Source organism: Tachyglossus aculeatus, chromosome 14 (assembly GCF_015852505.1).
Source record: "Tachyglossus aculeatus isolate mTacAcu1 chromosome 14, mTacAcu1.pri, whole genome shotgun sequence".
NCBI classification, from domain to species: Eukaryota; Metazoa; Chordata; class Mammalia; order Monotremata; family Tachyglossidae; genus Tachyglossus; species Tachyglossus aculeatus.
The window spans coordinates 49080001-49100678 of NC_052079.1; the positions used below are offsets into that span (position 1 = coordinate 49080001).

The 20678-nt window shown below is 51.9% G+C and overlaps 1 long non-coding RNA gene across 2 annotated transcripts in view; it reads right to left on the bottom strand.

Moving 5' to 3' along the window:
• The window catches only part of LOC119937249, a 49319-nt gene extending 39407 nt beyond the window's left edge, over nt 1–9912 (bottom strand). For both annotated transcript variants that reach the window (XR_005453958.1, XR_005453957.1), the window contains exon 1: nt 9766–9912. This is a non-coding gene — a long non-coding RNA (uncharacterized LOC119937249). The remainder of the gene's footprint in view (nt 1–9765) is intronic.
• Between the last annotated feature and the right edge of the window lie 10766 nt (nt 9913–20678).

A 20678-nucleotide genomic window follows, 5' to 3' on the forward strand; every position in this document is an offset into this window, starting at 1 on the left:
GCGAGCCGGAGGAAGCAGAGGGACCCAAGAGAGGTGAGGCCTGGCAGGATCCTCCATGTAGAGGAACAATAATACCTGTCTTCTAGATAACCCTAGATAATAATACAGTCTTCTAGATTGTAAGCCCGTTGTTGGGTAGGGACTGTCTCTATATGTTGCCAACTTGTACTTCCCAAGTGCTTAGTACAGTGCTCTGCACACAGTAAGCGCTCAATAAATACAATTGAACGAATGAATGAATAATAATAATGGTAAGTATTTATTAAGCGCTTACTGTATGCCTAAGCGCTGGGGTGGATACAAGCCAATTGGGTTGTACACAGTCCCTGTCCCAAGTGGGGCTTACAGTCTTCACCCCCATTTTCCAGATGAGTTAACTTGAGGCCTAGAAAAGTGATATGACTTGCCCAAGGTCACACAGCAGACAAGTGGTGGAGTCTGGATTAGAACCCATAACCTTCTGACTCGCAGGCCCGCATTCTATCCACTACACCATGATGCTTCTAGGTCAGAGGGACAGTCGGAGGCAGGGGTCACTCCGGAGGGTTCCCAGTGACCCCAGGCTCTGGGAACAGACCGGATCCCAAATCTTGGGGCCCAGGAAATGGGAATGGGGATGGTACAGAAAGGACAGAAGTGTGTGGTCCCTGGCCGGTGGGCGGAGGAGGCAGGGATGGGAGCAACTGTGACTCAGGAGAGAGGAGCTGTTCTGGGGGAAGGCTTTGCCGGGATCGAGGGTTTGGTCCAGTTAAGAGGGATTGTCATGGGCTGGGGACTGGAAGGAGTGAATCCGTGTCTGCTCTCCCAGCTGATGGCTCAGCAGGTCAGAAGTCAGCGGGTCAGAGGTCAGCAGATCGGCTGTGAGAGCTCTTGGCCTCCCAGGACCGACCCCAGCCCAGGCCTTGGCCCCAGCCACCACCGCACCCAGACAGGCCCCTCTTCAATCAGGGCCACGTGGCAGCTTCTGGGCAGACTAACCACTGTGCCCAAGTGCGCGCATGTACACACACACACACACACACACACACACACACACACACACACACACACTTTCTCTCTCTGTCTCTCTCCTCTCTCTGTCTCTCTGTCTCTCTCTCTGTCTCTCTCTCTCTCTCTCTCTCTCTCTCTCTCTCTCCTGGCCGGCACCACTGCCAGACTTTCTGCTCCCATTCCCACACACAGACACACTCAGACTTGAGAAGCAGCGTGGCTCAATGGAAAGAGCCCAGGCTTGGGAGTTAGAGGTCATGAGTTCAAATCCCGGCTCCGCCAGTTGTCAGCTGTGTGACCTTGGGCAAGTCACTTAACTTCTCTGGGCCTCAGTTACCTCATCTGTAAAATGGGGATTAAGACTGTGAGCCCCACGTGGGACAACCTGATCACCTTGTATCCTCCCCAGCACTTAGAACAGTGTTTTGCACATAGTAAGTGCTTAACAAATGCCATCATTATTATTATTATTACTTAGCAACCCTCACCCAAAAGGCCAAGAAATTCTCACTGGTGCAAGACCAGTGGCTCGGAGGTAGGAAGGGGCACCCCAACTCTCGGGAAGGGTGGGGCAGGAGGGAAATAAAAACCAGGTATGGGGGGAAAGGAGAGAGAGGAAGCCCCTTAACGCTGCCAGGGCCTTACTTATTTCCCGCTCCGGTCTCTCGGCCACCCTCACACTGGAGACCGTCCCAGATGAGCAGAAGAACTACATCAGTGCAACCCCCAGTACCCCAAGCACAGCACATCATCCCCCAGCCTCCCAACCAGGCCCCCTAAAAGTATAGTTAGCCCCCTTCTCCTCCTAACCCCTGGACCTCTGCTCGCGCCCAACCAACCCACAGGAAACGGGAAGCAGCATAACAAGGATGATTGAGAGGGAGGGACCCCCAGAGAGTTTGTCTCTCCTCTCCTCCGAGGGCCTGGTGGAGTGGATGGCTATGGGAACCAGCGCACCTGGGTTCTAGCCCTGGCTCTGCTACTTGCCTGCTGTGTGACCTTGGAAAGTCATTTAACCTCTGGACTGTAAGCTAGTTGTGGGCAGGGAATGTGTCCGTTTATTGTTACACTGTACTCTCCCAAGTGCTTAGTGCAGTGCTCTACACACAGTAAGCACTCAATAAATACGATTGACTGACTCAGTTTCTCCACTTGTAAAGCAGGGACATTTTCCCTACTGTAGAGGGGTGCTTTGAGGACAAAATGGAGATAAATATTGAGTAATAAATGGAATCGAGGGAAGGGAGGGTGGAAATGAGTGTGGAAACGAGGGTGAAAACGAGGGAGGAAATGAGGGTGGAAATGACGGAGGAAATGAGGGAGGAAACAAGGGTGGAAACAAGGGAGAAAAAGAGGGAGGAAAAGAAGGGATTTAAGGCAGAGGGATCACAATAGCTCATTTTTCAGTTTAGGAAAAGAAAGCCAAGTCCTGGGGCTCCTCAAGTTTCCAGGCCCGCCTCGCTGGAGCGCCCAGAGTTGGGGAGTTTTGGGAGCCCTATCCTAGAGACAGCAGAAGCCTCCACCGGAAAGTCTTCCCCCCACACCCCTGTCCCTTGCCCAGGGTGAGTGATGATGATGACCAGATGAGTGGAAAGCAATCTCAGCATGACTCACACCGCTCCCTGGGTCCTCGGATGAAGGTTGGGGGCTGGAGACACGTTTTGAGCCTGGTCAACTTCGGGGGTACCCTTGGGGCAACTCCCCGAAAACCCACCAAGACAGGGCTCTGACTTGGAACTTCTGATTCCCTAAAAGAGGGGGTAAGCCTCTCCCTCAGCTTCCGGACACACACACATCGTCCACGTTTCTGCCTCTCTCTCTCTCTCTCTTTCACTCCTCCTCTTCCACTCAGTTCCCCAGTCTCCAGTCCTTAGCCTCTGGCTGGGGCGTTTTAAAATGCTTTCAGTTGAGCAAGCGAGGACTTGGAATAAATCTTTGCTCACACATTTGAACAAATCTAGCCCCAGGCATAGGAACCACAACACATACATACACTGACCCATGGACACACGTGTGTGCACACACAAGTGCAGGAGGCATGCTGAGGCTGTGGACCAGTCTCCCTCTCAGCTCAGCCTGCCCAAGCAGAGTTGTCACAGTAGTGGGCTTCAACTCACAGCCCTTTTGCCCAACCCCAATCCCCCAAACCTGCCTCAAGGCCCCAGCTTCTGACCTCTGACCCCGGGGCTCAGAGCCAGTGGTGAGGGATCTCCTGGCAGGGGATGGGGAGGAGACAGTTGCCCAGCATGAGGATTTAAAAGCTGTCCTTCAACTGGACAGTCCCAACCCCAGATCCCAGCTCTCCCAAACTTCAAACTTTCCTCCCGACCCAAAGAGCTGAGTTCCACCCTCCCTCCACCTCCTTCTCTGTGGGCCCCCCTTCTTTGAGCACCTCCAGTATTCCCCCACACCAGCGACACACCAAGCAGAAGCAGCGTGGCTTGGTGGAAAGAGCACGGGCTTGGAAGTCAGAGGTTGTGGGTTCAAATCCCGGCTCCACCACTTGTCAGCTATGTGACTTTGGGCAAGTCACTTCACTTCTCTGTGCCTCAGTTACCTCATCTGTAAAATGGGGATTAAGACTGTGAGCTCCATGTGGGACAACCTAATTGCCTTGTAGCTACCCCAGCGTTTAGAACAGTGCTTGGCACATAGTAAGCACTTAACAAATGCCAACATTATTATTATTATTATTATTATTAATCCATTCCATTCTGCCTATGACACTAGCCCCGGCCCCCGAAGAATGTTGTAGAGAAAAAGGATGCTGTGAGGGGCTGTTGGGACCCCTTTCCACCCACCTCATAATTCTAGCATCCTTGAGGCCAAGAGAGGCCATCGTGTCCATCCCCCTGCCTCTGGGCAGGGTTCGACTTGGCCCATCTCGGGCTTTTCCTGTACCAGCAATTCCTTCCAGATGGTCAGCCCAGCTCCTTTGTCACAGCCTCCTGGAGGCCGCCTCCGACCCCGACAGGAGCCGTGCCCCGCCGACAACATATGCATATTGGGGGGCAGAGGGAGGGCGGTGGAACGGCTTCTCCCATAGAGGATAATCTCCCCATTAATAACTCCACCTCCGCTTCAGGTGCTAATTAAGCCTTGAGGACGTTCATTTAATCGGGAATTTCGGCAGAGACGGCGTGAGGTGGGTTGGATTAAGTTAACCTTATGGATTATTAATGTAGCTCCTGAAGGGGTCCCTTCTTATTAATGAGAATCCAGCTTGAACGGCAATCAGGCACGGCTCCACGGGCCCTCTCCCTCCTCCTTCTGCCCCCATCCCCCCAGCTTCTCCTTCTCAGGGGCTCTCTCTGCCCCTGGGGCTCCCAGGGAGCAAGGGAAGTGGAGGAGTAGGACGCATAGACCCAAACTTGGAGAGCAACAGGCTGAGCCGGGGAAAACCAAGAGCAATCACAGTGTCCCAGACAGATACCCCAGCTCTCCGACCTCTCCCCGCTGGACACCCCAGCTCTCTGGTCTCCCCAGGCCCTGCTCTGAGAACCTGGCAGACAACTCCCTCCTTCGCCCCTGGACCAGGGGCTGCCCAGAAACCCAAACCCCTCTTCATCACCTGGAGCAAGAGAAGGTAAGTCCTCCCAGAGAGGGTAAGGCAGTAGCAGGAGGCAAGAGCTCAGAGCTGGAAGGGAGAGGGTGGAGGTTAAGAGTGAAATGCGGGTGAAAGTGTCTCTGGCAATGCCAGTGTGTCACCTCGCACCTCGGTGGGCACCAGAGGCACTGGCTCCTTCTCCCCTCCCCAGGCACTCTCCCACAGGGAGGCAGTCTCTGAGGTGCCAGGAACTACAGTTCACTGTCAAGGGTTCACCCGCCTTTCATCCCCCAGGATCCACATGCTTCTGGGGCCAGGGCAGGGCACTGCCTCCTAGCCCATTCCTTCTGAATAGTCCCTGTGACCTTTCCAGAGTTTAAAAGCCACCCCCACCCCCACCCCCGCCACCTAGCACGGAGCTACCCAAGCCATCCCACCAGCCAAATGCTCACAATTCATTAATAGTATTTATTAAGCACTTACTGGGTGCAGAGCATTGTAATAAGCGTTTGAGGCCATATGATATAATAGGTTGGTAGACATATTCCCTACAGTCTAGAGAGGGGTCACAGACACCCAGTTTAGGGGCCAGCCACACCAGCCACACTCTTGGCAGAGACCTGAATCTCAGGCATGGTGCACATAGAAACACACACACACACACACACACACACACACACACACACACACACACACACACACACACACACGCATCCTTGTTCACACTGGAGCCCCAGCCAGGAGGAGGGCAAGGGGTGTCTCCAACCCGGAGCCATGCTCCAGCCCGGAGCATGGGAGGTTCCTCAGATAGGGCAGGGGTCCCTCAGGTGTCCAAGAGTGAGAACTCTCCCTCCAATTCCATCCTCCTCCGTTCCCTCCACTGCACCCCGATCTCCCTGCCAGGGGAATGGGTATGGCCATCACTGAGTCTCCTGGGAAATCTTGCCAGGCTGGGCCATTCCATCTGAATTTGAAGGCCTGGGGAGATGAGGGTGGGGGGTCAGAGTCCAAGTAGGTGGGCTTGGGCAGTGGTAGCCCCACCCTTGGGATATCCAGGCCCAGCTGAGAGGCAGAGGCTGTCCATAATAAGTAAATTAAATTAAATTTTAAAAGGTTCCATGAATCCTATACTCGGTGGCACACAGGTAGGTGTATACCCAGGGTCGTGCTGGATGTAAGGTTTTATCTAATGCACAGTATATGAGGGCCTGCGAGTATATAATAATTAATAATTATGGCATTTGTTAAGCACTTACTATGTTCCAGGCACTGTACTAAGCACTGGGCAAATTGGGTTGGACACAGTCCCTATCTGATGTGGGGTTCAGTGTCTCAATCCCCATTTTACAAATGAGATACCTGAGGCCCAGAGAAGAAGAGACTTGTCCAAGGTCGCACAGCAGACGAGTTGTGGAGCCGGCATTAGAACCCATGACCCCTGACTCCAAGGCCTGTGCTCTATCCACTATGCAATTCTGCTTCCTACCAGGTGGGTAGACCTGAAGTTGGGCACTTCGGTTCAGGTGGGTCTTTCCAGTCTTGGATTTCTTGCCCTCACACTGCCTTAGTCCACAGCCCCGGACTTTGAGTAAGGAAACACCCAGCCCTCAGCCGGGTCCCGCCATTCTCCTCCTTCTCCTCTGCTCCTCCACTCCCAGTTCCATTCAGCCAACCAGCTCCCAGGGGCCTGTTGTCCAGACAGTCTTTGCTCCACGAAGCTCTCCCAGTCTAGCACCCCCACACCTAGCCCTAAGCCAGAGGAAGCAACTGGTGGCGGAAATAGACATCAGAATCCCGGCCTGGCCCCGTCCTGTCCAGTATTCCTGCACCCTCTGGACATCTGTAAGGTCAATCCATCCCCAATCAAGCCGTCCCCCTTCATTTCCCTTCCTGCCCCCCACCCCCGCCTCACTGTCCTTCACACTCTTCCCCTCCCACCTGCCCGCTTCCAAACCTGTGTGCCAGGGAGGCCCTAATCACAGGGGGCTGCATCTTCTCCAAGAAAGAGGGGATTCTTGAACCTAGTGAGCCCCCAGATGCAGAAAGCTCGTTGCCCTGCCTGACCCCCAGGGTAAGCACCTTCTTGCCCTTCAGTCCAACGACTCCCTGCCACCTCAGCCCTGACCGTTCGACTCCTGCCTAACCCTGGGTCATCACCCAACTGCCCAGGCCTGCTTCCCCTGCCCCCCCAGGAGAGAGAGCTCAGAGAGGGTCAGAGGGACAGGGATGGGGGAGAGACAGAGAGATCCAAACAAGATCCAAGTCCATCTCTGCATGAGGAAGACCTCTCACTCCCCTGTAGGAGATTTGTCTTCTCCCAGCTTTTAAGGACAGAGGTGAAGGGCAGGGGTCAACCAGTCCCAGACTTCTTCCAGCTGTGTGTCACATACACACACACACACACACACACACACACATGCACACACACACACCTGCTAACTCTCTGCAGCCTGAACAGAACAAGGAAGAATCAGGTGGAGGCCAGGCGAGGGACAGGGCAAGGAGGTGGATGAGGCAGTCAAGCCAGGTCCAGAATAGGAGGAGGGAGGCCAATCTAGCCAACAGTGATGCCAGAATCATGCCACCAGACCCAGCTCCCCATCGTCACCACCCTCATTCTGGCTTCGGACAGCCCCGGCCATGAGGAAGGACCCAGCTCCAGACAACAAGGAGAATTATGAGAAACGAACTGCCTTTCTTCCCCACCTCTCCACCCGGCCAGCAGGCAGTGGTCCCAGGATCTTCAGAGAGCATGGTCAGAGATGGAAAGGCATGGGGGTGGGTGGGAGGGGTGAGAAGGGACGCATCCTGGGGACGACCCGGCCCATCACCGTCTGAAGCACCGGAAGAGAGACCCAAGCACTTCCAGATGCCCCTGGGGTCAGGTGGCTCAGTTCTGACGATTTTGACACCCGTCTACGTGTTTTGTTCTGTTGTCTGTCTCCCCCTTCTAGACCGTTACTGGGTAGGGACCGTCTCTATATGTTGCCAACTTGTACTTCCCAAGCGCTTAGTACAGTGCTCTGCACACAGAAAGCGCTCAATAGATACGATTGAATGAATGAATGAATGGAAGAGGGACCAGGGGGGTAACAAGGGAAAGTCATAGAAACCAAACTAGACCACCCCAGCCCTAACTCTGTTCTCCCTTGTACCAGAACAGAATCGACACCTGGATTTGGAGAGGGGTTTGTGGGGCGGGGGCGGGGGGGACAAGTGTGCATCCCTGTCAACTCTTGGAAATCCCCTGGGACCCTCTTGTTGGTCTATCGCTCCCCTAAAATAACCTCTGCTACTGAGGCCCAGCAGGGTGAGGGGCCCACCAAGCAGCCCTGCTCACTCATGTTCACATGCACTCTCATACACACATGGATGTATGACTGCTTACAGGGATAACCCCCCAACCCACACACAAGTCTCTTCCTCGGCAGCCACTATTTAATCAATCAGTGGGATTTATTGAGCACTTACTGTGCACAGAGCACTGTTTAAAGCACTTGGGAGAGTATGTTATTATTAGTAGTAGTAGATTATTATTATTATTACATTCCATAGAGTTGGTAGACACCATGCCCGCCTCAAAGAGTTTACAATCTAGATGAAGGTGGCTACTTTAAAATGTGAGAAGCAGCATGGCCTAGTGGAAAGAGTACGGGCCTGGGAACTCAGGGGATGTGGGTTCTAATCCCGGATCTGCCACGTGTCTGCTGTGTAACCTTGGGCAAGTCACTTGACTTCTCTGTGCCTCAGCCCCCTCATCTATAAAATGGGGATTAAGACTGTGAGTCCCATGTGGGACAAGGACTGTGTCCACCCCATCCCAGCGCTTAAAACAACGCCTGGCACATAGTAAGCGCTCAACAAATACCGCAGTTATTATTATTATTAGAGTCACGGAGGCCAGAGCGTACCAACTTCAGTCCAGGTCCCTGAACTGCCCGCCTTTGGGTTTGTGGTTGTATGCGCAAGTGTACGCACGCAGAGAGAGAGAGGGAGAGTGAGAGAGAGAGAGAGAGAGAGAGAGAGAGAGAGAGAGAGAGAGAGAGAGAGAGAGAGAGAGAGGAGAGGCCTGGCATCTGTGTCTTTCTGGCAGGTGGTTCTAGCGTGCTCAGGGACCCCGGGTTGTTGGGGAGGGGGCACCCACAGCTGCAGATGGAGAAGGACTGTTTCCCTCACAGGCCAGTGACAATGCCAGGAGGCTCTCCGAGGCCCTGCTGTGGGGGGCAAGAGGCTCGGCGAAAGGAAGTCAGAGACAGAGAAGTGGAGGTGAGGGGGAGAGGAGAGAGACCTACCTTTCTCTTCCCAGCCCCTAATCGGGATCAGCCCCCCACTTTTCCAATGGGATCCTCAGGCTTCCCGCACCCATCTTCTGTATGAACACACGCACACCTCCCCAGCACCCAAGAACACCACGTCCACACCCAGACCCTCAGGATTTGAGTCCAACCTCGGCCAAAATCCTGACAGACTTCAAATGCCCCCCACTCACCCAGCAGCAGGCAGGCGTGTTCACGCCCCGCAGAAACAGTCAGCCTCCCACACCCACCCAACACAACCGCGCACCCTGACATCTCCAGCACCGATACCGCACATGGCGCGGCGGTGGCGGCTCTGAGGCTCGCCGGCTACTGCAGTATTAGCAGATTTATGCAGCTCTCAGGCCAGATCCCCACTCCAGCAACGCAGCGGCGGCAGCTGTGGCGAGAGCAGGGTCCACCCAAGGCCGGAGAGACGGCTCGGGCCTCCTCCCTCCCCCCTCTCCACCGTACCCCACAGACACCCAGCCTCGCTGTGGTTCCGCTCCCGAAATCCGACCGTGGCCTCCTTTTCCCGGGGAATTGGGGAGAGGGAGGAGACCCGGTTCCTAATCTCCCCCTGCAGACTCGAGGGTCCCAGCTGCCCCCGCCCCCGGCCCTGCCAGCTCCCCCAGACCCAGGCTCCTTTCGGGGTCCCAGCCCCCTGGGAGGGGGAGACCTGCCTCCCCATCTCCTCCTCCAGCACCCACCCACACCCCCGAAGTTTCCAACGAGAGGGGGTTGGAAAATGGAGAGGGCCTCACAGCCGCGACCCTTTCGGGGGAGAGGGGGTCTCGTGGGAAGTCTTCCCCCTGGCCCCCCGCCCTGGGGACCGCTCCATCACCGGCCGGCCTTCTCCCACCGCCCCCTCCCCGGCCTGAAAGCCCCTTCCTCCCTCCCCAGGGGGACCCCCCATCCTTCCACCCAGCTCACCTGCCGGCCGGGTCGGGGGTCCTGTCCGGTCCTGCCTCGGCGGGAGGGACAGCTGCGGAAAAAGCGGGCGGTGGGCGAGATGGAGAGCCAGGGCGCGGGGGTCTGTGTGTGTGTGTGTGTGTGTGTGTGTGTGTGTGTGTGTGTGTGTGTGTGTGTGTGTGTGTGTGCAGACAGGGTCCGCCCTCCCGCTTCACATCAGCCCGAGCCAGGGCTCAGCCCCGGGCTGGGGAGGGGGAGCTTGGGTGGGTTGGGGGGCGTCTTCCTTCCGTCTGCGCTCCCCGCCCTCTCAGCAGTAATTTCCTTTCCTCCAGCGCCCCCCCGATCATCCCCTCCTCCTCCTCCTCCTCCTCGTCGTCGTCGTCGTCGCCCTCCCCCTGGGCTGTCTTGTTCTGGTCCCCCGGCTGAGGGGCAGGAGCTGGGGTGGGGGGGGGGGGGGGTTGGAGCCCCTCCGGCCCCGCCCCCTCTACAGCCGCCGCATCGGCCCGGAGAGGAGGGAGCGGGACGGTGGCTGTGTTGGCATTTAACGTGCCAGGGATTGATGCCTCCAACGCCCCGATGAGGAGGGTCCAGGCGCGGGGCTGGGGGCCTTCTCCTCCCCAGAACATGCAACAGCTGCGCCCTGCGCAGCCAAAGCAGCGTCCCCCCCTTTTCTTCCTCGCCCTCCTCCCTTCCCCCCAAATTCCCTATCCCCCTCCCGTGCGCACACAAACGCACGCACACACACACTCCATCACGCAACAGTTTGAAACCCCATCTTCTCCGGGCCACCACAAATACGCACACAAGCATCTGTGAGCTTGTTAGACTGTGAGCCCAATGTTGGGTAGGGACTGTCTCTATATGTTGCCAATTTGTACTTCCCAAGCGCTTAGTACAGTGCTCTGCACATCGTAAGCGCTCAATAAATATGATTGATTGATTGATTGATCATCACCACATCACCGCAGACACACTGTATCTCCCCACTCTAATAATGATGGTGGTGGCATTTGTTAAGCGCTTACTATGTGCCAAGGATTGCTCTAAGCTCTGGGGTAGATACGAGCTATCTTGTATTCATTCAATCGTATTTATTGAGCGCTTACTGTGTGCAGAGCACTGTACTAAGCGCTTGGGAAGTACAAGTCGTTGTGTCTTACCTTGTATCTACTCCAGCGCTTAGAACGGTGTTTGGCACATCATAAGCACTTAATAAATGCCATTGTTATTATACGAGGTTAACAGGTTGTCCCCACGTGGGGCTCACAGTCTTAATCCCCATTTCACAGATGAGGTAACCGAGATGCAGAGAAGTGAAGTGACTTGCCCAGAGTCACACAGCTGACAAGTGGCGGAGCCGGGATTAGAATCCAAGACCTCTGACTCCCAAGCCCGTGGTCCTGACACTAAGCCACGCTGGTTCAGTCATGGTAATAATGGTATTCGTTAAGCGCTTACTATGTGCCAAGCACTGTTCTAAGCGCTGGGGTAGATAAAAGGTGAGATACAAGACACCTTGTATCTACCCCAGAGCTTTGAACAGTGTTTGGCACATAATAAGCACTTATAAATGCCATTATTCATTCATTCATTCATTCAATCGTATTTATTGAGCGCTTATTGTGTGCAGAGCACTGTACTCACAGTCTTAATCCCCATTTTACAGATGAGGTAACTGAGGTGCAGAGACTGTGAGCCCGTTGTTGTGCAGGGATCATCTCTATATGTTGCCGACTTGTACTTCCCAAGCGCTTAGTATAGTGCTCTGCACACAGTAAGCGCTCAATAAATACGATTGAATGAATGAATGGAGTTGCCCAGAGCCACACAGCTGACAAGTGGCCGAGCCGGGATTATTCATTCATTCATTCAATCGTATTTACTGAGCGCTTACTGTGTGCAGAGCACTGTACTAAGCGCTTGGGAAGTACATGTCGGCAACATATAGAGATGGTCCCTACCCAACAACGGACTCACAGTCTAGAAGGGGGAAACAGACAACAAAACAAAACATGTAGACAGGTGTCAAAATCGTCAGAACAAAAAGATTTAAGGCTATATGCACATCATTAACAAAATAAATAGGATAGTAAATATGTACAGGTAAAATAAATAGAGTAATAAATCTGTACAAATATATATACAAGTGCTGTGGGAAGGGGAAGGAGGTAGGGCGGGGAAGGATGGGGAGGAGGAGAGGGAAAAGGGGCTCAGTCTGGGATTAGAACCCAAGACCTCTGACTCCCAAACCCGTGGTCTTGACACTAAGCTACGCTGCTTCAGTCATGGTAATAATGGTATTCGTTAAGCGCTTACTATGTGCCAAGCACTGTTCTATAAACACAGTCCCCCCACCTCCACTTATAAACGCACACACATAACTTCCCCGCACCACCACAAATACGCACACATAGACACACTGTCCCCACACCACCACAAACACATCCACACATTGACCGACTCACTCATACAGATACACACACCCAAAATACAAGGCTAGGAATCCCTAGGTACCCCACACAAAAGCAACGGTGATTGAGAAACCTCATTTCCTTGCATAATAATAATAATGATAATGATGGCATTTATTAAGCGCTTACTATATGCAAAGCACTGTCCTAAACTCTGGGGAGGTTACAAGGTGATCAGGTTGTCCCACGGGGGGTCAAGTCTTGTTGCCAATTTGGACTTCCCAAGCGCTTAGTACAGTGCTCTGCACACAGTAAGAGCTCAATAAGTACGATTGATTGATTGATTGATTAATCCCCATTTGACAGATGAGGTAACTGAGGCCCAGAGAAGTGAAGTGACTTGCCCAAAGTCACACAGCTGACAATTGGTGGAGCCGGGATTTGAACCCCTGACCTCTGACTCCAAAGCCCGTGTATCTTTCCCCAGTGCTTAGCACAGTGCCTGGCACCTAGTAAGTGCTTAACAAATGCCACAGAAAAGGAGAACTGGAGGTGGGATTGCTCTCCCAAAGGCCGTCCTTCTCACTACCAGGCCGATTCCATCTTTCCCTCTCACAGGCCCAAGGGGATTGACCCCTTGGGCGACAGAAGGAAAATTCGGGGGAGGGGTTCCCCCCTCCGGGCCCGCCTCGGCTTCCCCCACCTTCCCCCAGCCCCGGATGGGCATCGGCAAGGGAAGCAGTTGCACACTGGCCATATGTAATCATAATAATAATGATAATAATGACATTTGTTAAGCGCTTACTATGTGCCAAGCGCTGTTCTAAGCACTGGAGCTCTGCCAATTGTCAGCTGTGTGACTTTGGGCAAATCACTTAAATTCCCTGGGCCTCAGTTCCCTCATCTGTAAAATGGGGATAAAGACTGTGAGCCCCCCGTGGGACAACCTGATCACCTTGTAACCTCCCCAGCGCTTAGAACAGTGGTTTGCACATAGTTAGTGCTTAATAAATGCCGTTATTATTATTATTATTGTTATTACAAGGTGATCAGGTTGTCCCACGTGGGGCTCACAGTCTTCATCCCCATTTTACAGATGAGATCACTGAGGCCCAGAGAAGTGAAGTGACTTTTCCAAAGTCACACAGCTGACAAGTGGCGGAGCCAGGATTTGAACTCATGACCTCTGACTCCCAAGCCCGGGCTCTGTCCACTGAGCCACGCTGCGTACAACAGGTGGACGCAGGGACTGTTCAACTCGCCCAGCCAGGGTACACACATCCAAACGCACACACACACACACGTATCCCCCACCTCCTTTTACCAACCCACTCACGCACACACCCCCAGCATCCTCAACACCGCACCACCCAACAACCCCCTCTCAGGCCAGTTATACACCCACACGGCAGCCTTCACAACCACTTTCACAGCACCAACTCCACCGCAAACACACAGTCCCCCACCACCACTTATACACCCACACAACATCCGTCACAGCCGCTTATACAGCATCCTCTCCACCGCAAATACACAGCACCTCCCCCACCATAAACACAGGCCCGCCACTTCCACTTGCACACACATAACATCCCCACACCACCACAAATACGCACATAGCATCCGTCACAACCACTTGTACGGCAATCTCTCCACCACAAACACAAAGCATCTCCTACCGTGAACAGTCCCCCACCTCCTCTTACGCATACACATAATATCCCCACACCACCACTAACACACGCACACAACAACACACACACCACCACAGACACATTGCATCTCCCCCACTATAAACACAGTCCCCCCCACTTCCACTTGCACATACACAAACTTCCCCACGCCACCACAAATACACACACAGACACACTGTCCCCACACCACCACAAACACATCCACACATTCACGGACTCACTTATACACAAACCTAAGATACAAGGCCAGGAATCCCTAGGAATCACACACAAAACAACAGTGATTGAGAAACCTAATTTTCTTGCATTTTCCCCAGTGCTTGGCACCTAGTAAATGCTTAACAAATACCATTAAAAAAAGGAGACCTGGAGGTAGGATTGATCTCTCACTGAACTGGACACCTTCTTTTGGATGCCCCCCCCCCCCCCATCAATCAATTAATACCATTTATTGAACACTTTCTAAGCACAAAGTACCAAACTATTTGCAATTGAGTAAATCAACATGATCCCTGACCTCAAGGAGCTATAAAATGAACTATATGAGGTTGATGGTATTTGTTAAGCACTTACTATGCACCATGCACTGTTCTAAACGCTGGGACATAAAACAGAACTCATTGCCTTAGACCACTCCTCCCCCAAACTCTTCCCCCTTCCCAAAATTCCTATTTTCTTTTTGCTGATTTTGAATTTGTCACCTTCTTACACTTCTGGAAAATATTTGCACTTACAGATAAGTGCTTAGTATAGTGCTTTGCACACACTAAGCACTCAATAAATACGATTGAATGAATGAATTAATTAATGAATACAGGGTCCTAGTTTCCCAAGTGGGTAATCCAATAGTAAATGTAGACTCCTCAATTCTTTACTCTCAGTCTGCCATTCTTCCCCAATTATAGAAACATAGGACAGTACCAAGGCCATTTCTAGACTGGATCAGTGGTCTGGACAGCAAAAGTCCAATGTTCAGTCTTCAACTGAGGCATCAAAGTATGTCTGGGAGTCAGAAGACCAAGGTCCTAAACCCTACTTTGCCATGGGCCTGCTGTATGACCTTGGACAAGACGCTTGACCACTCTATGCCTCAGTTTCCACATCTATATCATGGTGATAAGATCTCGGTTCTCCCTCCCTCTTAGATTGGGGATCCTGTATAATAATTTTGGTATTTCTTAAGTGCTTACTATGTGCAAAGCACTCTTCTAAGCGCTGGGGAAGATACAAGGTGAACAGGTTGTCCCATGTGGGGCTCAAAATCTTAATTCCCATTTTACAGATGAAGTAACTGAGGCACAGAGAAGTTAAGTGACTTGCCCGAAGTCACACAGCTGACAAGCGGCAGAGTGGGGATTTGAAACCATGACCGTGCTCTTTCCACTGAGACAGGCTGTTTCTCTGTATGAGACAGGGACTGTGCCTGACCTGATTATCTTGTATCTATCAACTTTTGGCACACAGCACCGAAAAAATAGCCCTCCATCCACCATTCTCAGAGATGTTTTTAGTCATGTAAATTCTTAGAGTCGAAGAGGCACCATCGAATACATCTTACCCTCCTGATAGCTCATCTGGGATTCCATGGGTAGGTGAAAAGCAGTTAGAGAAACCCTGCGCTTTGAAGTTGATCGATCCATCAACCAGTGGTGTTTACTGAGCGCTTTCTGCGAGCGGAACACCGTACTCAGCACTTGGGAGAGTTTAACACAACAGTGCCAGTAGACATATTCCCTGTCCACAGTGAGATTGCCTCTGAGACCATGAGGAGAGAGAACCTCTTTACACGTTTGTGCACCTTGTGCTTGTAATTACTCATGCACTTTTCTGGCCCCTTCCCAGAAGATTTCACAGCTGGAGGGAAAACCCCTAGGCTGGGAGAAGCAGAGGGAGAAAAATTTTGTTCACAAAGGGCCAACCTGCCTTGGCCATCTCCTACAGTTCTCCTCCCTCACGGTCTCCTCTCTAGGCTTAGAGGTGGACATGGCAAGTCTGAAGATTGGGGAGGGATATAAAGAGGCCCTAGTTGCTGGGGATTTCATTTTCTACCACTTGGGTTTAAATAATAATAATAATGGCATTTATTAAGCACTTACTACGTGCAAAGTACTGTTATAAGCACTGGAGAGGTTACAAGGTGATCACCTCCTCCAGGAGGCCTTCCCAGACTGAGCCCCTTCCTTCCTCTCCCCCTCGTCCCCCTCTCCATCCCCCCATCTTACCTCCTTCCCTTCCCCACAGCACCTGTATATACGTATATATAGTTGCACATATCTATTACTCTATTTATTTATTTATTTATTTATTTTCCTTGGACATTTCTATCCTATTTATTTTATTTTGTTGGTATGTTTGGTTTTGTTCTCTGTCTCCCCCTTTTAGACTGTGAGCCCACTGTTGGGTAGGGACTGTCTCTATGTGTTGCCAATTTGTACTTCCCAAGCACTTAGTACAGTGCTCTGCACATAGTAAGCGCTCAATAAATACGATTGATTGATTGATTGATTGATCAGGCTGTCCCACGGGAGGGCTCACAGTCTTTGTCCTCATTTTCCAGATGAGAGAACTAAGGCACAGAGAAGTGAAGTGACTTGCCCAAAGTCACCCAGCTGACAGTTGGCAGAGCCGGGATTTGAACCCATGACCTCTGACTCCAAAGCTCGGGCTCTTTCCACTGAGCCACACTGCTTCTCTATGACTCTGCCCCCACCATTAGATGTGAGCTCCACCCAGGCAGGGACCGGGTCCTTAGTGGTTCAACCGGTGCCCACCTAGTCTGGCCCTGCCCTGTGGCAATGCCTCCTGGGAGGAGTTGGCCCGGATTTTACCCAGGCCTGGGTCCCAGTTTAAACTGGGTCTGGCCTAGGGCAAGGAAGTCCAGGGAAAAAATCAAATCACTCCAGAGGAAGTTGAGCGGGCATGGGCCTGGGGTCAGATGGTCCTGGGTTCTAGTCCCGGCTCTGCCACTTGTCCGCTGTATAACCTTGGACAAGTCACTTAACTTCTCTGTGCCTCAGTTACCTCATCTGTAAAATGGGGATTAAGACTATGAGCTCTTTGTGGGACATGGACTGTGTCTAAACTGATTAGCTTGTATCTACCCCAGTGCTTAAAACATTGCCTGGCTTATAGTAAGCACTTAATAAATACCACAGTTATTATTATTATTGTCAAAGAGGTCCAACCCAATGGACTGGCTGTAATGCCACTTTGTGGTGGGGCGTGGACAGGGCTAATCGATACCAGGTAGTATAAATTAATGCCAAGCACTGCGCTAAGCACTGGGGTAGATACAATCCAATCAGAGCAGACATTGTCTCTGTTCTAACTGGGGCTCGCAGTCAAATGAACTGGAATTCTGGGACACATCATGCAGGGAGTCCAGGTAAACTTCTGCCCTTTTCTGGGTCTCAGTCTCCCCATCTGTAGAATGGGTGGAGGGACACTGACCGCCCCCACATCGGTGAGGACAATCCCACTCTACTTCCAGCCGACACACCCCAGTGATTTTCCCTGGCAGACCTCCATGCCCTCCTTTCTTCCAGGTCAGGAAACTGAGGCCCAGGAAGAGGCCAAGCTAAAACGGAAGACCCTCGGCCTCGTCCCATTCCAGAAGTCCCCCTGAACCTCTGTCCCAGAAAGATCCGCCTCCTACCCTCATTCCTGGGCTGATCCAGAGCACAGCATTGCATACTCAGTTGTGGAGTCCGCTGAGACCAGCAGACACATTTATAATCGGGGACACCCTGCCCAGCCTCATCCCAGTTTCCAGACAAAGCCTATCTCTCCCTGGCACCATCACAGGGCAGCTGGGATGCTTCTGAGTCAAACAAGAAGCAGCATAGCCTAGTGGATAAAGCACAGGTCTGGGCATCAGAGGACCTGAGTTCTAATCCCGACTCTGCCAACTGCTTGCTGTGTGTCACCTTGGGCAAGTCACTCCACTTAATAATAATAAAATATCTCCAGTGGCTAGCAATCAACCTGAAAAATCTCTAGTGGCTACCAATCAACCTACGCATCAGGCAAAAACTCCTCACCCTCAGCTTCAAGGCTGTCCATCACCTCGCCCCCTCCTACCTCACCTCCCTTCTCTCCTTCTACAGCCCAGCCCACACCCTCCACTCCTCTGCCACTAATCTCCTTACCATGCCTCGTTCTCGCCTGTGCCGCCGCCGTCGACCCCCGGCCCACGTCATTCCCCTGGCCTGGAATGCCCTCCCTCCGCACATCTGCCAAGCTAGCTCTCTTCCTCCCTTCAAGGCCCTACTGAGAGCTCACCTCCTCCAGGAGGCCTTCCCAGACTGAGCCCCCTCCTTCCTCTTCCCCCTTCCCCCTCCCCATCCCCCCCACCTTACCTCCTTCCCCTCCCCACAGCACCTGTACATATGTATATATATTTGTACAAATTTATTACTCTATTTTATTTGTGCATATTTATTCTATTGATTTTATTTTGTTAATATATTTTGTTTTGTTCTCTGTCTCCCCTTTCTAGACTGTGAGCCCACTGTTGGGTAGGGACCGTCTCTATATGTTGCCAACTTGTACTTCCCAAGTGCTTAGTACAGTGCTCTGCACACAGTAAGCACTCAATAAATACGATTGAATGAATGAATGAATAATATTAATAATTGTGGTTTTTGTTAAACACTCACTATTTCCAAGCACCTAGTACAGTGCTCTGCACACAGAGAGTGCTCAATAAATACGCTTGAATGAATGAATGTGCCGAGCATGATTCTAAACCCTGATTACAAGGTAATCAGGTTAGACACAGTCCTTGTCCCTCATGGGGCTCACAATCTTGATTCCCATTTTACAGATGAGGTAACTGAGGCCCAGAGAGTGAAGTGACTTGTCCAAGATCACACCACAGACATGTGGCAGGACTGGGATTAGAACCCACAGCTTCTTATTCCCAGGCCTGTGTTCTTTCCATTAGGCCATGGGGCTTCACTCTCTGTGCCTCAGTTTTCTCAACTGTAAAATGGAGATTCAATTCCTGTTCTCCCTCCGATTTAGACTGTGAGCCCTCTGCTCACAGTACCTACCCCAGAGTTTAAAACTTGTACCTACCCCAGTGCTTAGAACAGTGTTTGGCACATAGTAAGCACTTAATAAATACCACAAAAAAAAGACCAAACCTTCCCAGAGCTGGAATTGGAACAGGACCTGAGGGCAGAAGATGGTGGGATCCAGTCTTTGCCCAGAACTTCCCTGCAGCTCTCTAGACTGTAAACTCATTATGGGCAGGGAATATGTCACTGTGGCCTAGTGGATAGAGCCTGGGCGTCATAAGGACCTTGGTTCTAATCCCCACTCTGTCACTTGTCTGCTGTGCAATCTTGAGCAAGTCACTTCACTTCTCTGTGCCTCAGTTACCTCATCTTTAAAATGGGGATTAAGTCTATGAGCCCTATGAGGTACAGGGACTGTGTCCAACCCAATTATCTTGTATCTACCCCAGCACTTAGTACAACGCCTGACACATTGTAAGCTTTTAACGAATACTACTCTTAGTATTATTGCTAATTCTGTTGTATTGTACTCTCCCAAGAGCTTAATACAGTGCTCTGCACATAGGAAGTGCTCAATAAATACCAGTGATTGACTGATGGATTGATTTCAGGAGGCAGGAGATGGCCAGTGGGCGAGCCAAAGAGCTGCTGGGTTTGGTCCTCGGCCTGAGGGTGAGGAGCCTGGGACGGGGTGCGGGAGGAGATGCTTAGAGCCATGGTTTTGTGCCTGGTGGGGAGTGGGACCTTGGCGTCCGTGCCGCTGATACTGTTGTTTGGGGCTTGGCCCGATTACTGATGGTTTTTAATTATGTAAATCGGCCCCAGGGCCAGGCGCTGGGCATGGATCTGGCATAAATCAGCAAGCAGGGAAATAATAAATAAATAAACCACTATTTATGGCCCTGGCACCGTGGCAAGTGCCTGGGTGTGGGGGGAATTGTCCATTCGGGGGGTGGCCATGTGCAGGGCAAGGGGACCCTTAGCTGGGTGGCTGGGTTAAGGCGGGCCCACGTCACACACCCACAGGGCTACACCCACACCTACACACTCATGTTCATCCGAGCACATATGTCACGTATACACAGGCAGATATACCCCTCATCGGCCTTAGGGAAATGACCCACATACCACACTCTCACACGCACTCCCCAGCTTAGCTTTAAGTCTATGGGTCACTGATATTACATTCTTCCAAATGTCCAAACCTGGCACCCACTCCTCCCTGGGTTTTAGGAAAAAGGGGAAACTACCCAAATGGCGCAGGCAGCTTTAGGTGGTACCTAAACATGCAATTATTTAGATCATTTAGGCCCAGCATATACCCTTTGGCTTCAGTGATCCAAATATGTCAAGAAAATGGATTTGGGGTTCTAAACTCTGGAAGGGGCCAAAGTGTATTTCTGGATTTCCTTATCTCCAAAAGCTAGGGGGAAAACTGCCCCCCACCCCAGCCCCGTTTCAACACACATTTCAATCAAACAATCAATCATTTGTATGCAGAGCACTGGACTTAGCGCTTGGGAGAGTATAGTATCACGGAGTTGGCAGACACATCCCCTGCCCACAAAAAGCTTACAGTCTAGAGGGGGAGATGAGCATTAATATAAGTAAAGTGTGGCAATGTACATAAATGCTGTGGGGCTGAAGGGGGTGAGGTGAATAAAGGGAAAAAAATCAAGGGGATGCAGAAGGGAGGGGTAGAAAAGGAAATGTGAAGGCTTAGGGAAGGCTTTGAAGGTGGGAAGAGTAGTTGTCTGTTGGATATGAAGAAGGAGGGCATTCCAGGCCAGAAATGTCATCCTGCTGAG